This window comes from Tamandua tetradactyla, chromosome 1, assembly GCF_023851605.1.
Source record: "Tamandua tetradactyla isolate mTamTet1 chromosome 1, mTamTet1.pri, whole genome shotgun sequence".
In the NCBI taxonomy this organism is placed as follows: domain Eukaryota; kingdom Metazoa; phylum Chordata; class Mammalia; order Pilosa; family Myrmecophagidae; genus Tamandua; species Tamandua tetradactyla.
The window spans coordinates 18,003,685-18,026,557 of record NC_135327.1 but is presented as its reverse complement, the minus strand read 5'-3'; the positions used below and the strand labels follow the sequence as shown (position 1 = coordinate 18,026,557).

General features: G+C 36.9%; 1 protein-coding gene, 1 non-coding gene and 1 pseudogene across 16 annotated transcripts in view; all 3 read right to left on the bottom strand.

The window, feature by feature from the left end:
• NCOA6 (nuclear receptor coactivator 6) overlaps nt 1-22,873 on the bottom strand; it is a 186,315-nt gene that overhangs the window by 3,416 nt on the left and 160,026 nt on the right. The window lies entirely within an intron of this gene.
• LOC143691826 (small ribosomal subunit protein eS7 pseudogene) lies at nt 7,495-22,872 on the bottom strand (annotated as a pseudogene).
• Nucleotides 15,883-15,989, bottom strand: LOC143652606 (U6 spliceosomal RNA). Its single transcript, XR_013160785.1, has one exon. It is a non-coding gene; the product is annotated as a U6 spliceosomal RNA (small nuclear RNA).

The following is a 22,873-nucleotide window of genomic DNA, read 5'->3' as shown; positions in this document are numbered from 1 at the left end:
AGTACTGCATACTGGGGCCTGGCAACAGGGGGAAATGTGCGCTATTTTAGCTGGACAAGAAATCCCCCAATCATCCTCATCGGTCTCCGTCACTCAGTGAAGTGAAAGAGTGACAGTGCTTTTGGAGAAAAACCAATGAGGGATGCCACAAGCAAGTAAACTGCACCAGCAGGTAAAAACATAGTCCTCTGGAGCAAAACCCTTGTTTTGCAGCTAGGACTCTTTTTGCAAAGGTATAGACAATCTTTTTAAACACTATGACCCTTGGTCAACAAGTATCTATCTTGGTCCAGCCAAGTATATACATAATCAAGGTTGTGTATAGACACAGGCTTAGAAGCAGTTCAGAACATTGAGCCTGCTGGCTTTATGGAAGAGGTGGGAGCTGAGTGATTTATACACAGGATGACATAAAGGGGAATGAGTGTGTTTGAATTCCTTTAATTTCTCTTATAATATTGATATTTTATGTTAATCAACTGAATCATATCTCTGATTTAAACTATGCTTCTCAAAAACGTTTCCATACAAAGTTCCTCTATGCCAGAGTACAACAAATAGCTTAAAGCTCTCTAAATGTAAATATTTAAAATTTCATCTTAATCTTAAAAATTATTTATATCTTAAAAAAAACAAAATTATTTTTTATGCTGCTCCATAATATTTGGTTTTAATAAGAAAAAAATGTTTAAAATGATTTCCCATCAAGGAGACAAAAACGTTCCATCAAAAACATTAATGTGTAACATGAATCAGATCAGTAAGTCTTTCAGGTAGTTGTCCTGTTTCCAATATGTCATTGGAAACATTAAATTTGTAATTTGATAAGGGTATTTTTTTTCAGTTTTGTGTTTCTGTATTTTTTTAACTTTTATTTTGAAATACTTTCAAACTTATAATAGAGTTACAAAATAATACAAACCTCATATAGAGAACTCCTATATAATCCTATGCCCCCAGATACCCAGAACAACAATTTTAATATTTTGTTACATTTTCTGTATTAGTCTATCTATACATCAATCTATCCATCCATCTGCCTATATATCAGTCTATTTTCTGAACACTTGAGTTGTACGCATCATGTTCCTTGAACACTATACTGTCATGGACATTTCCTTTAGAACAAGAATATTCACTTATGTAACCACCGTAAGTGCAGATCTCAAGTTCAAGAAATTTAACATTGATATAAAGCTTACACTCTTCATGCCAATTTTTTTCATAGGTCCCCAATAATGGCCTTTTTGAGCCTTTTCTCCTCCCTTGATAGATCCCACCCAGGATCATGGATTGCATTTAACTGTCACTGTATTTTCATTCATGCTTTTTGATTATGGGAACATATATGCAACATAAACTTCCCCACCTCAATCACTCCCAAGCATATCACTCAATGAATGTTACTCATATTTACAGTGGTGCAGTACCCTCACTACCTCTCATTATTAAAATTTTCCCATCTCCCCAAATAGAAATCCTTTACTGATTATGTGTTAACTCCCATTTCCCCTGCCTCCCAGTTCCTGGCAACCTCTACTCTAACTTCAGTATCTATGAGATTGCATATTCTCTGGTATTTTCTCTGTAGTTATGGGGCTTAAATTTAACATTCTTTATTTAAAATACACTCATTTGCTTAGATACCAACTTAACCTCAATAGTATACATGAACTATGTTCCTATACCCCATTTACCTCCCACTTTTATGCAGTTCTTATCACAAATTGAATGTTTATACGAGTCCAAAACTACTGATTTATTATTATGTTCTATGCATTTGCCTTTAAGATCCTGTAGGAAGTAAAAAATGGTGTTACAGATAAAAAAATACAATAGTACTGGCATTTATATTTACCCATGTCATCAGCCTTACTGACAACAGTACATTGTTGGTGAGAATGTAAACCAGAGCAGCCACTATCGAAAACAAATGGTGGTTCTTCAGAAAATTAACAAAGAATTACCATATGACCCAGCAGTTCTATTCCTAGGTATATATTCAAAAGAATTGAAAGCAGACTCAAATCAGATATTTGTACAGCAAATATCTTATTTGGTCCTCATTTCTTCAGGCAGCTTTGATATACTGTCTACTACCCTTTCCTTTCAACCTGCAAAATTTTCTTTAGCATCTTATAGGGTTAGTTGAGGGGTGAACATCTCCGTTGTTTCTCTGAAAATACCTTAGTTTTTTCCTGATTTTTTTCTACTTAGATTTTTAATTGTGATATACATAACATAAAAATTATTTAAATAATTTTTAGTTGTACAATCATTTGACATTAAATACACTGAGAATACTTGTAATTTTCAACACTATTTCCAGACTATTTACCTCATTCCAAAGCAAAACTCACTCATTTGTTCTAACTTCCCATTCCCCTCTTCTACCCCTGGTAACGACTATTCTGCTTTGTGTCTCTATGAATTTGCTTATTCTAAGTATTTCATATAAGAGAAATCATACAATATATGCCTTTTTGTGTATGGATTATTTCACTCAATATTATGTCTTCACATATTATGCTGGAGCCTGTACCAACACATTTCTTTATATGGCTGAATAATATTCTGTTGTCTGGATATACCACATTTTGTTTATCCATTCATCTGTTGATGGACACTTGGGTAGCTTTCCACTTTTTGGCTATTGTGAATAATGCTGTAATAATCTGATTTGAGTCTCTGCTTTCAATTCTTTTGAATATATACCTAGGAATAGAACTGCTGGGTCATATGGTAATTCTTTGTTAATTTTCTGAAGAACCACCATTTGTTTTCGATAGTGGCTGCTCCGGTTTACATTCTCACCAACAATGTACAAGGGTTCCATTTTTTCTACATCCTTGCCAACACTTGTTCAGATTTTAAAATAGTCATCCTAAGTGGGAGTGAACTGATATCTCATTGTAGTTTTAAATTGCATTTCTTTAATGGCTAGTGATATTGGGTATGTTTTCATACTCTGATTGCCATTTGAATATCTTTGACAAAATGTCTTCAACCCCTTGACCTATTTTCAATTGATTTGCTTGTCATTTTGTTGTTCAGTTGTAGAGTTCTTTATATATTCTGGATATTAAACTTATGAGATATAATGGTTTCCAAATATTTCCTCCCATTCTGTCTTTTCACTTTCTAGATAATGTACTTAATGTACTAGATAATGTAATGCACAAAAGTTTTTAATTTTGATTAAGCCCATTTTGACTATACTTTGTTTTGTTGCTTGTGCTTTTGGTGTAAATCTAAAAATGGATTTCCTACTAATGAGGTCCTAAAGATATTCTCCTATGTTTTCTTGTAAGAGTTTTATAGTATTAATTTCTTTTATTTAGGTTGTCAAACCATTTAAAATTAATTTTAGTATATGGTGAGAGGAAGGAATCCATAGTCTTTCTCTTGTATGTGGATTTTCAGTTATCCCATCACCATGTGTTGAAGAGACCATTCTTTCCTCATTGAGCGGACGTGGAACCCTTTTTGAAAATCAACTGGCCACAGATGTGTGGATTTCACATTGAACTCTCATTTCTATTCTACTGGTCTATATGTCCAACTGTTTTAATTACTGTAGCTTTGCAGTAAGGTTCTAAATCAAGAAGTGTGAGTCCTCCAACTTTTTCTTCTTCAAGACTGTTTTGGGCAGGCCACAGTGGCTCAGCAGGCAAGAATGCTAGCCTGCCATGCCAGAGGACCCGGGTTCGATTCCCAGTGCCTGCCCATGTGAAAAAAAAAAAAAAAAAAGACTGTTCTGGCTATTTGGGGACATGAATTTCAGAATCAAGCTTTTCGATTTCTGGAAAAAAGGCTGCTGGAATTTTGATAGGACTTGTATTGAATTTATAGATCACTTTATGCAGTAATGACATTTTAACTCCAAATCTACAAACACAAGATGTCTTTCTGTTTGGGTCTACTTTAATTTCTTTCAGTAATAATTTGGTTATTTTCTATGTACAGTACTTTACATCCTCAATTAAATTTATTCCTAGGTATTTGTTTCTTTTAGTTGTTATTATGAATGGAATTTTCTTGATTTCCTTTACAGATTATTCATTGCCAGTGTACAGAAACCCAAATGACTTCTGTGTGGGGACCTTGTATCCTGCAACTTTGTTGAATTCGTTTATCAATTCTAGTAGCTTTCTTGTGGAATTTGGTGGGTTTTCTATTAATAGGATCATGTCGTGTGTGAATAGGGATAATTTTACCTCTTCTTTTCCAATTTGGGTATACTTTATTTCTTTTTCTTATCTACCTACTGCTCTGGCTAGACTTTCTAGTACAATGCAGAGTAACAGTGATGACAGAGAGCATTCTTATGCTGCTCCTGATCTTAGGAGGAAAGCTTTTAGCTTTTCACCATCGAGTATATTTGCTGTGGGTTCTTCATAAATGTCCTTTATCATGTTGAGAAAGTCCCCTTCTTTTTCTAGTTTTCGGAGTATTATCATGAAAGGATTTTGGATTTTGTCAAATACGTTTTCTGTATCTACTGAGATGATCATATGTTTTTTTTCCTTTGTTATATTTATGTCATATATTAAATTGGACGATTTATAAAATCTTTTTATGTTTATTGACCATTTGTATGTCTTCAATGCATGGCCTGTTTTCATCCGTTCCCCATTTAACTGTCAGTGTGTCTATTTCTTAATCATTTAACTATTTTTAAAGGTCAAGTTAAAAACAATGATTCCATTCCTTTACATTTTTTAATTCTGGGAAAGGATTATATTTGAAGATCTTATAAATAATGTTCTCATCACAGTCATTGTTCAGTGCTAAAACTGTTTAAAAAATAATTTAAAGATTTGTCACTAAAAACTGTAGCTTTTAAAAGCATGTTTTCTCTTCCGGGATTTTCTCAAAATGTGATGTATATAATGCCTCTCAGAAACAATGTTACATTGGGGTGTATGTGTAGATTTTGTCATGCTTAGTGATAAGGATGAATTAATTGCTCTTTCTGATATCTGGAAGTGTCCTTTATAACTTAGTAAAGATACTTTCTAAAAGAATTTGGATAAGCATGCAATGATTTTGCTAGCCGAGGAGCTGCATCGCTATTATAAAGAGCTCATATATGCCTCTTAGTGGCAACAGAAAGAAAGATATATTTTAAAAACATTTTCTACTATGAAATATAACATATATGCAAAAAAGTGGTAAATTTCAAAGTACATTTTAACAAGTAGTTACAGAACAAACTTCAAAGTATGATATGATTTATAGTTCCACAATTTCAGGTATTTCCTTCTAGGTGCTCTAAGATACTGGAGACTAAAAAGAAGTATCAATTTAATGATTCAGTAGTCATCCTCATTTGTTAAATCTTATCTTCTCTATTGTAATTCCTCCTTCTCCTTTGATCCTTCTCCCAATCTTTAGGATATTTGGGCAAAGATTGTTCTAACTTCTTGATGTTGAAAAGTGGTGTCTACATTATGGAGTAGGGGGATGCAACTGGTTGATGCTCTTGGAGATATTGGTTACTCTGGATTTCAGGACTTATCTGGCCTATGAACCCATTTCCATATAAAGCTTGATGGTTTTTGAAAAATAAAGTTAGTGAGTGAAACTTTTATAGAGTCTCAAACAGAGTCCTGGGTATTCTTTAGGGTTTACAGGAGTACTGTTGGTTGGGGATTGGCATCCCATGGCAATTAGCAATATTTCACTGAAGCTTGTATAAGAATAACCTCCAGAATAGCCTCTCTACTCTATTTTAAATCTCTTAGCCACTGATACCTTCTTTTGTTACATTTCTCTTCCCCCTTTTGGTCAGGTAGTCATTGTTGATCCCATGGTGCCAGGGCCAATCTCATCCCTAGGAGTAATGTCCCACATTGCCAGGAAGACTGACACCCTTGGATTTCATGAGGACTATTTTCAAAACCATCCTTACATTTCTGGAAAAAATTCCTACTTGTTAATGGTGTATAATCCTTTCAATATGCTATTGGATTTGTTATGCCAGTATTCCTAAGGAATCTTGGTTTGTAATTGTCTTTTTATTTTTTTAAACTTTTTTATTGTATAATATAACATACATACAAAGCAAAGAAAGAAAAAAGCAAGAGTTTTCAAAGCACTCTTCAACAAGTCGTTACAGGACAGATTTTGGAGTTTATCATGGGCTACCATTCCATCATCCCAGATGTTTTCTTCTAGCTGCTCCAGAATATTGGAGGCTAGAAGGAATATATATATATATATATATATATATATATTTATCATCACTTTTGTTCTTTTTTGTGAAAAATAACATAAATACAAAAAAAGCAATAGATTTCAAAGCACAGCACAACAATTAGTTGTAGAACAGATTTCAGAGTTTGGTATGGGTTACAATTCCACAATTTAGGTTTTTACTTCTAGCTGCTCTAAGATTCTGGAGACTAAAAGAAGTATCAATATAATGATTCAGCAATCATACTCATTTGTTAAACTCTACCTTCTCTGTATAACTCCACCATCACCTGTGATCTTTCTCCCACTCTTTAAGAGGTATTTGAGCTACACCTATTCTTTCATGTTGGAAGGGCTGGCAATAATAAGGGGTAGGGAGATGAAACTAGCTGATAGTTCTGGAAAGGCTGGGCCCTCTAGGTTTCAGGACTTATCTGGTCCAGGGACCCATCTGGAGATTGTAAGTTTCTGGAAAGTTATCCTAGTGCACAGAACCTTTGTAGAATCTTATATATTATCCTAGGTGTTCTTTAGGATTGGCTAGAATGGTTTTGGTTGGGATTTGGCAAATTATGAGAGGTAGCAATGTCTAACTGAAGCTTGTGTGAGAGTGACCTCCACAGTAGCCCCTCGATTCTATCTGAACTCTCTCAGCCACTGATACCGTATTTGTTACATGGCTTTTCCCCCTTTTGGTTAAGATGGCATTATTGATCCCATGATGCCAGGGCCAGATTCATCTCTGGGAATCATCTCTCACACAGTCAGGGAGAGTCCCAGGTAGGAGGGAGGGCAATGATTTCACTTGCAGAGTTGGGCTTAGAGAGAGTGAGGCCACATATGAGCCACAAAAGAGGTCCTCCTGAGATTATTTTTAGGTGTAATTGTCTTTTCTTGTGCTGCCGTAATCTGGCTTTGGTATCACGTTAATGCTGCCCTCATAAAATGAGTTGGGAAGTGCTCCCCTCAAAATTTTTTTCAAAGAGTCTGAGAAAGATTGGTGTTAAATCTTATTTTTTAAATGTTTGATAGATTTCAGCAGTGAAACCACCCAGTTCTGGACTTTACTTTCTTGGGAGGTTTTTGATTACTAATTCAATCTCCTTCTCATAGGGATAGCCCAAATACCTCTAAAAAGTGGGAGAAAGATCACAGGTGATAGTGGAGTTATACAGAGAAGGTAGAGTTTAACAAATGAGTATGATTGCTGAATCATTATATTGATACTTCTTTTAGTCTCCAGAATCTTAGAGCAGCTAGAAGTAAAAACCTAAAATTGTGGAATTGTAACCCATACCAAACTCTGAAATCTGTTCTACAACTAATTGTTGTGCTATTCTTGTATCAGATTAACTGATTTGTAGATCTCTAGGATTTATTTCAGCTATTTTTTCCTAATTTATTGGCATATAGTTGTTCAATACAACCTCTTATAGTTCTTTTCATTTCTGTAAGGTCAGAAGTACTTTCATTACTGATTTTTTGTTATTTGTGCCCTCTCTCTCTTTTTCTTTGTCAGTCTGACTAAAGGTTTACCAATTTTGTTGATATGTTAAAAAAGAACTTTGGGTTTTGTTAATTCTCTTATTATTTTTCTATCAACTTTGCATTCAGTTTGTTCTTGTTCTAATTTCTTTAGACTTAAAGTTATGTTATTTATTAGCGATCTTTCTTCTTTTCTAATGTAGGCATTTAGAGCTATAAATTTTCTTCTGAGCGCTACCTTTGGTGCTTCCCATAAGTTTTGGCATGTCCTGTTTTCATTTTTATTTGTCTCAAGATATTTCCTTGTTATTTTTCTTTGAAAAATCTTTCTTTGGTTGTTTAAAAGTGTGTTAATTTCCACATATGTGTAAATTTTCCAGTTTTCCTTCTGTTACTGATTTCTAGCTTTATCCCATTGTGGTCCAATAATATATGATTTCAATATTTTAAAATTTCTGAAGTATGTTTTGTAGCCTAACTTGTGATCTATCCTTAAAAATGTTCTATGTACATGTGAGAAGAATGTGAATTTTACTGTTGTTGGGCAGAATGTTCCATTATGGCCATTAGGTCAAACTGGTTGAGAGTGGTATTCAAATCCTCTATTTCCTAACTGATCTTCTGTCTAGTTGTTCTATCCATTATTGAAAATGGTGTATTGAGGTCTCCAATTATTATTGTAGAATTACCTATTTCTCCTTTTAATTCTGTGAATTTTTGCTTCAGATATTTTGGGGCTTTGCTGTGAAGTGCACATATGATTATAATTGTTCTATTTTCTTGCTGGACTGAACATTTTTATCAATATAATACCACTCGATCTCTTGTAAATTTTTTGCTGTAAAGTTTATTTTGTCTGACAATAATATAGCCACTCCGGCTTGCTTGTTCTCTCTCTTTCTCTCTTTTTTTTTTTTTTTTTACTTTTTAATGCAATTTTACTGAGATACAGTCATACACCACACAATGATCTAAGTATGCAATCACTGGCTCCCGGTATCATCACATAGTTCTGTATACATCTCCATGATCTATTTTAGAACATTTTAATTGCTCCAAAAAATTAAAAAAAAAAAATAAATAAATAAATAAATAAAAAAGAAAACAGAAATCCTCCCATACCCCTTATCCTCCCACTATATTGACCCATAGTATTGGTGTGGTACACTTGCTACTACTGAAGAAACAGCATTAAAATATTACTGTTAATTACAGTCCAAAGTTTGCAATAGGTACATATTTCCCATCTAGCCCTCTATTATTAACTCTTCATAATAATGTCATACATTTGTTTTAGTTCATGAAAGAACTTTTTTATATTTGTACAATTAATCACAGACATTATCCACCACAAGATTCACTGTGTGACACATTCCCATGTTTTAACCTCCAAATTCCCTTCTGGTGACATACATGACTCTAAAATTCTCCTTCCCATCTTATTTACACATTAGTCAGCACTGTTAATTATTCTCACAATAATGTACTCCTGTTACCTCTGTCCATTTCCAAATGTTAAGTTCAACCTAGTTAAACATTCTGTACATATAAAGCAACCACTCCCCATTCTTTATAGCATCATTCTATATCCTGGTAACCTATATTCTATATTTTATATCTATGGGTTTACATATTATAATTAGTTCATATCAGTGAGATCATATAGTATTTGTCCTTTTGCATCTGACTTATTTCACTTAACATAATGTTCTTAAGATTCATCCAGGTTGTCACATGCTTCAGGACTTCATTCATTCTTGTTGCTGAGTAACATTCCATTCTGTGTATATACTACATTTTGTTTATCCATTCATCTGCTGAAGGACTGGCTCTCTCTCTCTTTTTTGGGGGGAGGGGTTAGGGTGGTGGTGCATGGTCCAGGAACCTGGCTCTCTTTTGGTAACTGTTTGCATGGAATATCTCTTTCCACCCTTTTACTTTCAACTTCTTTGAGTCTTTGTATATAAAATAAGTCTCTTATAGACAGCATATAGATAAAACATGCTTTTTCATCCAATCTACCAACCTCTGTCTTTTACATATTGACATTTAAGGTAATAAAAGAGAAGAAAGATTTATTTCTGCCATTTACCTATTAGTTTTCTGCATGTATTGAATATTTTTTGTTCTTCAATCACTCCATATTGGTTTATAAAAATTTAGTTTCCTTTTTTAGTGTATCATTTTGATTCCCTTCCTTCTCTCATTTTCTCTATATTTTTTAGTTATTTTCTTTTTATATTTGTAATTGCCATTAACATCTTAAGCTAATAATAACCTAGTCTGACTAGGACCAACCTAGTTTCAGTAGTGTATAAACTTTCTACTCCTACATATCTCTGTTCCTTCCTTTCTTCACATTATTGTTTTTTCAGATTATATCTGTATACTTTGTAAGACCATTAACATATATTTTAAATATTCTCTTTACACATTTCCATGAATAGTCTTATGAGGGAAAGACGCATTTACAAACCAAAAGTACAAGAATACAGGATTTTACATTTTCCTATGTAGTTACCTATACCAATGTTTTTTTATTTCCTCTTATGGCTTCATGTTACCGTCTAGTATCCTTTTATTTCAGCCTGAAGGATTCTCTTGTCATTTCTCATAGGGTAGGGCTTCTGGCAAGGAACTCTTTCAGCTGTTTGTTCTCTGTCAATGTCTTAGTTTCTGCTTCATTTGTGAAGGTTAATTTTTCCAGATAAAATGTTTTTGGTAGATTTTTTTTTTTTTTAGGGACTTTAAATATATCATCCCACAGTTTTTTTGGCCTTTGTGGTATTCAATAAGAAATCTGCTGTTAATGTTACTGGAGATCTTGTGTATGTGACAAGTCATTTCTCTCTTGCTGTTTCCAGAATCCTCTCTTTGACTCTGAATTTTGACAATTTGACTATAATAGGTCTTGGTGTAGATATCCTAGAGTCTATCTTGTTTGAAGTTTGCTGAGCTTCCTGGGCATGTACATTCAGTTCTATCATCACATTAGGAGAGTTTTTGGTCGTTACTTCTTCAAATGGTTTTTGTGTCTTTTTCACTCTCTCTTGTCCTTCTGGTACTACAATGATACAGTGCGCCATAGGTCCTTCAGGTTCTGTTCATTATTCTTTCTGTTCCTCATATTGGATAATTTCAATTGTCTTATCTTCAAGTTTGCTCCATCTCTTCTTCTGCCTGTTCAAATCTGCTGTTGAATCCATTTAATAAATTCTTTATATCAATTACTATGCTTTGAAGCTCCAAAATTTGTTTGGTTCCTCTTTATTATTTCCTTCTTTTCCCCCCCACAATACCTCCCTAATTTCTTTTAGTTCTTTGTATATGGATTCCTTTAGCTCACTGAAAATATTTTAAGATGGTTGATGTAATGCCTTAACTAATTGTTCCAATGTTGAGCTTCCCTGGGGATGGTTTCTAGCACATTCTTTTTTGGGTGTGAATGGGCTATACTTTGATGTTTCTAAGTATGTTTTGTATTTTTTTTTGTTGCTACATGCTGGACATTCTGAATATTAGGTTGTTATGAGTCTGGAAATACAGTTCTCCCACTCCTCTGGGAGTGCTAGTATTTTATTTTGTTGTTGTTACTGTTTGAGGGCTGGAGCTGTCAATATGTAACTTTTTCATACTATTTTTGCTCCCAAATGGTGGAAAGAAAGAGAAAAGAGAGAGAGAGAAAAAAAAAGATACTGTCTTTTTAAAATTCCTTTGCCACTTTTGCCTGAGCAGGGTTGGAATACCAGCAGCCCTCAGAGTTGGCCTTGCAACAATCTGAAGTACCTGATCAAAAGCTATAATCAGCATAGCTTTTATGATCAGCAATGACACCATATAACTGTATGTTGGGGGACTGGATCCTTATTGCCCACCCTGGCACCTGCGCTAGGAATGCACACTGACATGCCTTCTGCTGCCGGCCATGCCAACGGGGGATGGGGGATAGTAGCTGCTGCATGGACAGTGAAATTCACTAATATTTACTGCAATATACCAGCCTCATCCTACAGCTCTTCCTGGATGTTATACAGTGTTCCGCTAGATGCTCGAGTTTCAAAACAGCTGATTTAGACCATTCTTGCTGGTTTGATAGCTATTTTGGTGGAGGGATTGATTCCTGGAGTTCATTAATCTGCCATCTTCCCACAATCCTCTCCCTTATTATTATTATTTTATAAGTCATTTTGGTTTACAATTGAAACTCTGGAAATTCAAAATTAACATCTTTGCCAGGGAGCTTGTTATACACACCAGAAAAGGTTTCAAACTTGCGTTCTACATTATTCTGTTGTGCTTTGTCCAAATGAACCTTTATTAGCCGGCTGCCATCAGTTTTACACATATTCTCTTGCCCTTAATTTCAGTCGGGAATTCCAAGTCTTCAAGGATTACATCATATACAACTGGCAAAGTACTGTTCCTGGGACGCTTTTGCTTATTTTTTGTACAGCTTTGTTGAGTTGTCTTAGGCAGAATTCTTCTCTGAGCAATAAACAGAACATGCTTTCCACTGAACTTTTTCTCCAATTCACATACAAGCTTGACTTGGATTATCTGGAAAGATTTCAGTTGTGGAACAGGAACAAAGATTATAAAAGCTTTCTGGCCACCACAAACTTCAATCTTCTGTGCTGTTATTATATTCAGCTCCCTTAACTGAGCCTTTAGGTCTGAGTTCATCTCCAGCTCAAGAAGAGCCTCAGAAATGCCAGACTTGAATTCATCTGGCTTTTCACCACTGGGCTTCTCATTCTCTGCATATGAACAGAACATGGCCTTTTTCTTGTTTAGCACTGGCCTAGGAAGAGTCCCCCTCTTTTTTGAAAGACAGTTTTGCTAGATAAAAAATTCTTGGTTGGAAATGGATTTTTCTCAACTCAGCACTTAAAATATGTCACCCTATTGCCATCTTACCTTTAGGGATTCTGATGAGAATTTAGAACTTAATCTTACTGAGGCTCCCTTGTATGTGACACCTTGTTTTTCTTTTGAGCTTTTCAGAATTCTCTATTTATCTTTGGCATTCAACAGTTTGTTTATAAGACAGTGTGTTATAATCTATTGGGTTTATCTTGTTTGGAATTCATTTTGCATCTTGAGCATACATATTCATGTCTTTTACTAAATTTGGGAACTTTTCAGTCATTATTTCTTTGAAAATTCTCTCTGTCCCTTTCTTCTCCTTTTGGGACTCCTACAATGCATATGTCAGTACGCTTAATGGCAACAGACAGGTTCTTCAGACTCTGTTCACTTTTCTTTCGTCTTTCTATTCCTCAGTCTGTATGATTTCAATGGTTTATCTTCAAGTCCTCTAATCATTTTTCTGCCATTTCCAACCTGCTGTTGAACTTCATTTCTAAGGAATTTTTAATTTCTATTTCTATGATCTTCAGCTCTGTTTGGTTCCTTTTCATAATTTCCACCTCTCTATTGATATTCTCTTATATTTTATCTATCATTTTCCTGATTTTTTCTAAGTTTTTTGTCTATGTTTTCTTCTAGCTCTTTGAGCATATTTGGAATTATTTAATAAAATCATTTTTGTCTGGTATGTTCCAGGTCTGATTCCCCTCATTGATGGTTTCTAATGCTTTAATTTTTTTCCCTTGCCTGGACTATCACTTCCTGTGTTGTTTTTATTTTGTATATCTTCTAAGCTTTTGTTGATTCCTGAAATTATGTTTTCACTGGAATTTAGCTAGGGTTATGACAGATCTTTTCTTGAATGCCAGGGGCTAATTAAAAAAATGAATAAATAAAAGAGGAAAATTCCTGATTTAGTTTGCTAAAGCTGCTGGAATGCAACATACCAGAGATGGATCAGCTTCTTTTTTTTTATTATTAATTTAAAAAAAATTAACAAACATAATAAAACATTTACATAGATAAATCAGTAATTCACAATATCATCACTTAGTTACATATTCATCATTTCTTAGAACATTTGCATCCATTCAGAAAAAGAAATAAAAAGACAATAGAAAAAGAAATAAAACGAAAACAGAAAAAAAAAAAGGATTATTCCCACCATACCCCTTACTCCTCGTTTTCACTGATCACTAGCATTTCAAACTAAATTTATTTTAACATTTGTTCCCCCTATTATTTATTTTTATTCCATATGTTCTACTCGTTTGCTGACAAGGTAGATAAAAGGAGCATCAGACACAAGGTTTTCACAATCACACAGTCACATTGTGTCAGCTATATCATTATTCAATCATCCTCAAGAAACATGGCCACTGGAACACAGCCCCACATTTTCAGGCAGTTCCCTCCAGCCTCTCCATTACATCTTGAATAACAAGGTGATATCTACTCAATGCGTAAGAATAACCTCCAGGATAACCTCTTGACTCTGTTTGGAATCTCTCAGTCGTTGACACTTTGTCTCATTTCACTCTTCCCCCTTTTGGTCAAGAAGGTTTTCTCAATCCCTTGATGCTGAGTCTCAGCTCATTCTAGGATTTCTGTCCCATGTTGCCAGGAAGGTCCACACCCCTGAGAGTCATGTCCCACATAGACAGAGGGAGGGTGGTGAGATTGCTTGTTGTGTTGGCTGGAGAGAGAGGTCATATCTGAGCAACAAAAGAGGCTCTCTTGGGGGTGACTCTTAGGCCTAAATTTTAAGTAGACTTGGCCTATCCTTTGCGGGGTTAAGTTTCATATGAACTAACCCCAAGACTGGGGGCTCAGCCTATAGCTTTGGTTGTCCACACTGCTTGTGAGAATATCAAGAATTCAATTTGGGGAAGTTGAATTTCTCCCCGTTCTCACCATTCCCCGAAGGGGGCTTTGCAAATACTTTTCCCACTCACTGATCGAATCACTCTGGGATTCATCGGGGCATCACTCTGGACAAACCAACAAAAACTCATGTCCTACCTGAGATTCCAAGTACTTACGGTGTTCAATCAAACTATCTACATAAGTTATATTAGGAAATGCACTAGTCAAAATATAAATTTTGTACCAAATAAACATTTTTTGCTTTAGTCTCACACATAAGGTAACATTTTAAAATATTAATCACCATCTATTTTCAGCACCCTGCAGTAATGACATTCCTTTGTTCTTCCTCATGCAAAAACATTTTTAAAATTTGTACATTTAGTCACTATTATTATACACTCTAGGCATTCCTAGATTATACATTCTCAATCTTTAACATCTATCTTTCTTTCTGATTTCATTTATGCCCCCAGCCCTCCTCCCTCTATCATTCTCACATGCAGCTTCATTCAGTGTTTTAACATACTTGTATTACAGTTAGGTAGTATTGTGCTGTCCATTTCTGAGTTTTTGCATTCAGTCCTGCTGCACAGTCTGTATTCCTTCAGCTCCAATTACCCAATATCCTACCCTATTTCTATCTCCTGGTGGTCTCTGTTACCAATGAAATATTCCAAGTTTATTCACTAAAGTCAGTTCATATCAGTGAGACCATACAGTATTTGTCCTTTTGTTTTGGCTAGTCTCATTCAGCATAATGTTCTCAAGGTCCATCCATGTTGTTACATACTTCATAAGTTTATTCTGTCTTAAAGCTGCATAATATTCCATCATATGTATATACCACAGTTTGTTTAGCCAACTGTCTGTTGATGGACATTTTGGATTTTGGCTGTTTCCATCCTTTGCAATTGTAAATAATGCTGCTATAAACATTGGTGTGCAAATGTCCATTTGTGTCTTTGCCCTTATGTCCTCTGAGTAGATCCCTAGCAATACCATTGCTAGGTCATATGGCAATTGTATATTCAGCTGAGGAACCGCCAAACTGCCTCCCACAGCGGTTGCACCAATTGCCATCCCACCAACAGCGAATAAGTGTGCCTCTTTCTCCACATCCTCTCCAGCACTTGTCATTTTCTGTTTTGTTGATAATGGCCATTCTGGTGGGTGTGAGATGATATCTCATTGTGGTTCTGATTTGAATTTCTCTAATGGCCAGGGAAGTTGAGCATCTCTTCATGTGCCTTTTTGCCATTTGTAGTCCTCTTCTGAGAAGTGTCTGTTCAAGTCTTTTTCCCATTTTGTAATTGGATTGGCTGTCTTTTCGTTGTTGAGTTGAACAATCTCTTTATAAATTCTGGATACTAGACCTTTATCTGATATGTCATTTCCAAATATTGTCTCCCATTGTGTAGGCTGTCTTTTTACTTTCTTGATGAAGTTCTTTGATGTGCAAAAAAAAATATGGAACGTTTCACGAATTTGCGTGTCATCCTTGCGCAGGGAGCATACTAATCTTCTCTGCATCGTTTCAATTTTAGTATATGTGCCACCAAAGCAAGCACTGGATCAGCTTTTAACAAGGGGATTTATTTTGTTACAAACTTAAAGGTCTGTGGAGGAAAGACATCTGAATTTCTCACATGAGGAGGCACACAGTGACATCTGTGGCCTTCTCTCCTGGTTTCTGAATTCCAAAGGCTCCCCCCTGGGCATGTCCTTTCTACATATTCATAAGTCGGGGTCTGAGTTGCTGAGCTCCCTTCTGTCCTCTTTCTTAAGCTTCCAGCTAATTAAATTAACTGTCACTCATTGTGGAAGGCATTTCCGTTAGCCCACCACAAATGTGATTAGCCAAAGATGAATTTCACATGCTGATGATTTAAGTCCACAGCAACAGAACAACATGGCATCATCACCTGGCCAAGGTGACACCTGAATGTAACTACTACAGAGTCCACCCCTTGTCAATGATCCACATCACCTTAAACCACAGTTAATCTCTAAAAAGAAAACAATAACTGTCATATTTTTTCACCTAACAATGATCATTTGTTCTGCATACAATGAAAAAAATCTTTCCATATACAAAATAAATTCGTTTCATCACAGTATCACAAAACCTTTAAATCATTTCAGTAACAATAAAAATATAGTGCCAACTCAAAAATAGCACAAGATCTCATCAAAGTCAGTTACAGGCATGGTCTGTCCTAAAGCAAAATTCTCCTCTGTCTGTGGACCTGTGAACCTGCAGCAAGTTATCTGCTTCCAATATACAAAGAAGGAACAGTGTGGGATAAAATCCCATTGCCACAGAGACAAAGTGGAAGGAAAACAGGGGTTACCAGATCTAAATAATTCCAAAAACCTGCAGGGCAAACTCCATTAGATTTCAAAATCTGAGACACATTTCATCCTCAGGGCTTTAGAAAGAGGCAATCCCATCCTTTCCAAGGGCCAGTCCTGTTCCCTCCAAATACTAGGATGAGGGTTGCAACATTGGGGAACATTGGGGAGACCACCTTTTTCTCAGCTCCACTCTCCTGAAGTATTTGAGTGGCACCCAGATTCTCTGCCATCTCTGGGGCATACACTCATCCCCTTCAAAACAATGGGGTGGTAGCCAGGCTTCCGCCCAATCTGTAGGAAATATGTTCCACCCTTTTCTAAGGCCTGGGATATCAGAACTGTTTCTGAACATCGAGGCAGAAGGCCCACCCTTTGCCTCTGGGGCCAATTTACCCCCTCTACATGCATAGGTGGATCTGCTCTCATGGCCCAAGTCTTCTTGGCTTCAACCTTACCTCCCACAGTCCTGCTCTGAGGCCAGTCTTCCTTCAATCTGTCACTTTTAGTCCAAACTGGGAGTGGCTCCATTTATGCAGGTCTCACAAAAAAATTCATTGACTTGGCATGCAGTGTACAGGGATAGAAGCCATCAGACAACAGAACCTTCCACAGATCCTTTCTGAATAACTCCATCTCCAATCCTGGCTTGCCTTATAATGACTGATTGGTTCCATATTTGGTTAAATCCTCACATGGGGCACTATTCTCTTCGGTCTTACTTTCTGGAAGCCCAGAATTTTCTAGACCGTCAATTTTTGGTTTCTTTGCACTCAAATGTTCAATTTTCATTTATCCTTCTCGTCACATTTTACTATAAGCTGCAAGGAGAAACCAAGCCACACCCTCCACACCAAGCTTGGAAATTTCCTCAGCCAAGTATCCCAGATCATCATAGTCAAATCTTCCCTTCCATCCAGTACCAGGACTCAATTCTGCCAAGCTTTCTGCTACTTCAAAACAAGGGTTGCCCTCCTTCCAATCCTCAATGACACATTGCTCATTTCTGTTCAATGCCTCAACAGGAGTATCTTTAGAGTCCATATTCCTAGTAATAGTCTCTTCAAAGCAATCTAGGCTTTCTCTATCGAGCTCCTCACAATTCTTCCAGAATCCTCCCCTTACCCATTTAAAAAGCTGTTCCAACATGTTTGGTATTTGTAAATGCAGCAGCACCTCATTTCTGGTACCAAAGTATGTTTTAGTTTGCTAAAGCTGCTGGAATGCAACACACCAGAGATGGATTGGCTTTTAATAAGGGGGTTTAGTTAGTTACAATTTTACAGTTCCTTGGAGGAAAGACGTCTGAGTTTTGCTCTCACATGGAAAGGCACACGGTGACATATGCTAGCCTTCTCTGGGTTCCAGTGGCTATCCCTGGGGCATGTCCTTTCTGCATCTCTGGGTTTGAGCTGCTGAGCTCTCTTCTGACCTCTTTTTTAAGCTTCCAGCTCATTAAATTAAAGGTCACTCACTGTGGAAGTAATCAGCCACAGATGAATTTCACATGCTGATGATTTAAGTCCACACAAGAGAACAACAGGGCACCATCACCTGGCCAAGCTGACACCTGAACCTAACTACTACAACTCCTTTCCCAGTTTGGATATTGACCTGTGTAAGGATGCTTCTTCAGAGCTTATCCATACAATGAGTTTAGAGACCAGCTTAAGGCCAAAGTTAGGGACTGTCCTGATCCTTTCTGAATATAGATCTTGTCTGGGTATGTGCATATGACCCAAGGAAATCCCTTGTATACACAGTTCTGAATGTTTCCTTCTTCCCTAGGAAATAGTTTCCTCACAGTTCTGGTACTGCAGTACATGTCCCACAGCCAACTATCCTTGCCCCAGGAAATCATGTGACTGCTCTCCCATACTGTTTGTTTGTTTTGCCATGGGGAGGCTCCAGGAATTGAACCTGGGTCTCTGGTATGGCAGGTGAGAATTCTGCCACTGAGCCACCATTGTATCACCCTCCCATAATGTTTTGTAGGAGATCTTTGTGCCTTCTACACAAGGATAAATTGTGGGACAATGAGTCCCTCAAGCCACCACCAGACAGACTGGGCCAGAAATACATGCTTCCAGTATATGCATACACGTTATTGTGCTCCATCCAGAACCAGGACTAGAGGTTCATAGTGGGAGCGTGAGCCAGCTTCATGCTGAGCCAGTGGGGTGCATGTGGGTGGGAGTAGGTAGAAGAGGGGCCAGCTAGGGCACCAAGAGATCCTATTGCTTTTAAGGGGCCTTTTTCTTGATTTGGTGCTTATCCTGTTACTGCAGTTCTTTAACTGTTTTATGGAGCTTTTAGAAAGATATTTCTGCCAATTCTTCCTGGTTGTTCAAAGCTTTTGAGAGGAGACAGAATCCTGAATTACCTCACTCTGCCATTTTGACTGGAGCTTGGCCTGGCTGCCTCATTTTGATCTGAAGCATATGTGGCCAAAAGATTCTATGTCTGTTAAATAATCTAGTATGTTGGCTTTACCTTTCTAGGAGTTTTAAAAATTAAACTTGAAGGAATTTATCTGCTCATTCGATTGTATTTTTTACTGTACTATTCCTAGCCAAGAATTTTTTCTATGTAACTATGAAAAAAAAAAAAAAAGATCTGAAAAATTTCCTTCAAAATTTGCATGACTGTTTTCTAAATGATACTACAATAATAGAGTTTTAGGCAGTTATTCTTCAGGGTTCTCTCCTACAAGATATACTTAGTTAGGCTCAGCTTTCCAGATTGTCATGAAAAATACAGTACTTTTCTGGTTCTGTGTGCATATATAGGACCAAAATCTCCTTTTCACTTTAAAACTTTAACAAATACTGGTACTGCAGTTTCAGGTACCCAGCACCAGCGAAGCACTCAAACTTGTCTCCTAGTATGAGCTGTCTCCTAGAATTCTCATTCTAAAATGAGAATTTTAGAAATCAGATTGCATTTATTTTGTGATTACTCCCAAGGGTAGGAGTTCAAATACAATTGCAGAATGTTATTTTAAGACTCTGATTCACGTTTGTTCTTGGCTTTGGATTCAAGGGCTCTTACACTTAAAATCAAAAGAGCTATAATGTTGACTTCTCATTTAAAAGGTAACTTACCTGGGGGCAGTTACAGAATGATAGCCTGGAGGCTTGAAGTTACTGTGGTGAACTATACATGAATGCAATTCCTGGGGTCTAGACAGAATTCTGCCGTCCTTCCTTGCAAGATAACAAAGGCTGCAAGACTTATGCCTTCTCCTAAGCCATTTGCTAAATCTTAAAGCATGGTGGATAGGGTAGGCATCCCAACCTGACTACCACCAGTGTAGGACAATTTAAATTGTGTAGGTCCAGTTTAAATGTTCAGGCCCTCTCCACTCCCTCCTATAATTTGGCTCCAGCTTTCCATCTTTTCTTGGCTGGTAGAGTAGTTCTAATCTGGACATTGCTTCTTAACTGTCCTTCTTTTCCTTATACTAATTCTTCTCAGATACTGTAAATGACACTTTTAGTATCTTGAAGTTCTGGGCTCAAATTAAGGTTCCAAGAATCTGATGTGCAACATCTCTAAAAACCAACCTCTTTTCTTTCTTTAAAGCTGATTTACACACCATATTCTACAGCCTAGAAAACCTTGACCCTTTGGGAAAATGAAGGGCCACAAGAACTCACAGAATGAGGAGAAGCAGATTTTTCCGAAGAACTTCAGTATCCTTTCACGTTCTATGTTTAGTGCCTCCAATATACTGAAAGGCATGCTTCCTTCCAAACAAAGTTTCACCTAGAAGATGACTCCCAGGGAGGAAGAAAGTTGTTGGCTCATTTCTGCATCTAAAGTGGGGATACCTAAGAGGATCCTGCCTTTGGTATACACTGTATTCCTGGAAGAAAAAGAAGCCCGTCCCCTCTCCACACCCCAACTTCTCCACTTACCCTGTGGCAGGTTAAGGTAAGATAATGGTACTTTCTGTACCTCTGCTTTAACTGTATAACCTGAAGACCTGTGGCCTACTCTCAGGGGCTTTTGTGAGTCATCATGCCATTCCTGCTCAGAAACATGACCTATCAATGACAGCTGATTCCTCAGGTCAGCATCTGGTGTTAGTACACCAGACCCTGCCCTGGTCTTTAGGCTGGCATCCCAATGACATTTGACCATTTTTTCAGCTGCCGTGTTGATATCAGACATTCAGCCAGGACCTCAACTCTTGTCCAACATGAGCTGCTCAACCACAGTACATTTCCTAAGAGGATGGACCCATGCACATGCTTACATTTTGCCTAGAACATTCCCATCCAACTCTCATGGCCTGGTTAATTTCTCCTCATTCTTCAGATCTCAGCTTAAACATCAGAGACCTGGCAGAGGAGCAAGGCATCCCAGCTATATGCTCCTATGGTACCATGTAATTTTACTATCACAGCATTTAACATTTAACATATTATATTGAAATTTGTCTGATTTGTCCACTAGCCTATAATCAATGTTGTGAAGAGAGAGACTCTGTATCTCCAGGGCCTAACATGTAGTTAAGTAATTTTAATATATGTTTGGTAGATGGCTATTTGTTTAATTGTTACTGACTGCATAACTCTTTGTATTAGGCATCAGACTAAGCATTAGAGATACAATAGTGAACAAAACCAGACATGATCTCCTGCCCTAATAGAGCACACATACTAATTACCTATCACACAAATAAACATAAAGTTACAACTGTGGTGAGTGTTGTGAAGAACAACATGGTACTATGAGTCCTTATAGCAGTGACAACTGAGCAGAAAAAGTAGGAAGAGTAGGAAAGTAATAAGAAGAGAGGAGGGAGAGCATTTACTGCAATAGCTACAATATGTGCAAAGACCTTGTGATGAGAGGTATGAGGATAACATGTACAAGGTACCAAAGGAGGTAAGATGAGGTTGGGAAAAGTTGACAGAGACCAGAGCACAAGATAAGGCTTTTAGACTTTAATCCTAATTACAATGGTAAGTCACCGAAGGATTTTAAACTAGTGAATTGAAGTAAGGTTGGAAAAAGTGGATAAATTTGGGACACCTGAGATAAAATCAGCAGCTCTTTGTGGGGATAAGGGTGAGAGATGTCAAGGAGGATTCCTGCAATTCTAGTGGTTCCATTCATTGAGATGGGGAACAATTACAGAGGATCTGACCTCGGGGGTGAAAACCACAAGGTAGTTACAAACATGCTGATTTTGAGGTCCTGTTAAGTTATACATATGTAAGGTCTCTAGAAGTCTATCCTAGAAATAAAAATTTATTAGTCACCTGTGAAAGGTTATAACTAAGGAAGAGGAGCATGAATAAGATCCCAACTTAGGGAGGAAATATTGAAGAGAAAAGATGACTCAGAAATGAAGTTTGAGGAAGGTCAGCATCTAATGTTTGGATGGAGAGACAGAGAAGGAACATCTACAGAGGTAGACAGAAAATTACTCAGAGTTTCAGGTCACAGAAATCAAGAGAAGAGCTAATTCAACAAGGGGATAGTCAACAGAGAAGAGAAAACTGATAGTATAATTGAAAATCAACAATCTTGAGACAGTCAAAGAAAATAGAATCAAAAGCACAGGTAAAGGAAGTGGCCTTAAACTTGAGGAAGGACAACTGCTCTATTATAACAGGAGTAGAGAAGGATAAAGGAAGATTTTTGTCTTGGTAATGGGGAACTGAGAGAGTCCTATTTACTCTGTGAAGAGGTGAAGGTCTCTGCCAAGAAGGAGAGGAGAAAGTAGGGGCCAGAGATTTTAAAAAAAGAGAGTAGGAGAGAGACAGTTGACTACCAAAACGGAGAGATGGCAAGGCCATGTTGAGAACCTATCTGAAGTGGGTGATCATGAAGTTAAGGTGGAATTATTGGGCTATTATGTTCTCTTTTCCAATAGTGCTTGCTGCTCTTGTGTAGAAAAATAGAAAACATATAGTCTAATGTACTAATAAATAAAGGAAGGACTAAACAAACATAGAAGTCAAACTAACTTTTCAAATTTAAGGAATACAAACAAAGATGAAGGATAAAGTCCTCTGCTGCTGTGGAAAACATCCCATTCTTCTTGACTTGACCCACCAATAACACACTCACCCCCATCACACTG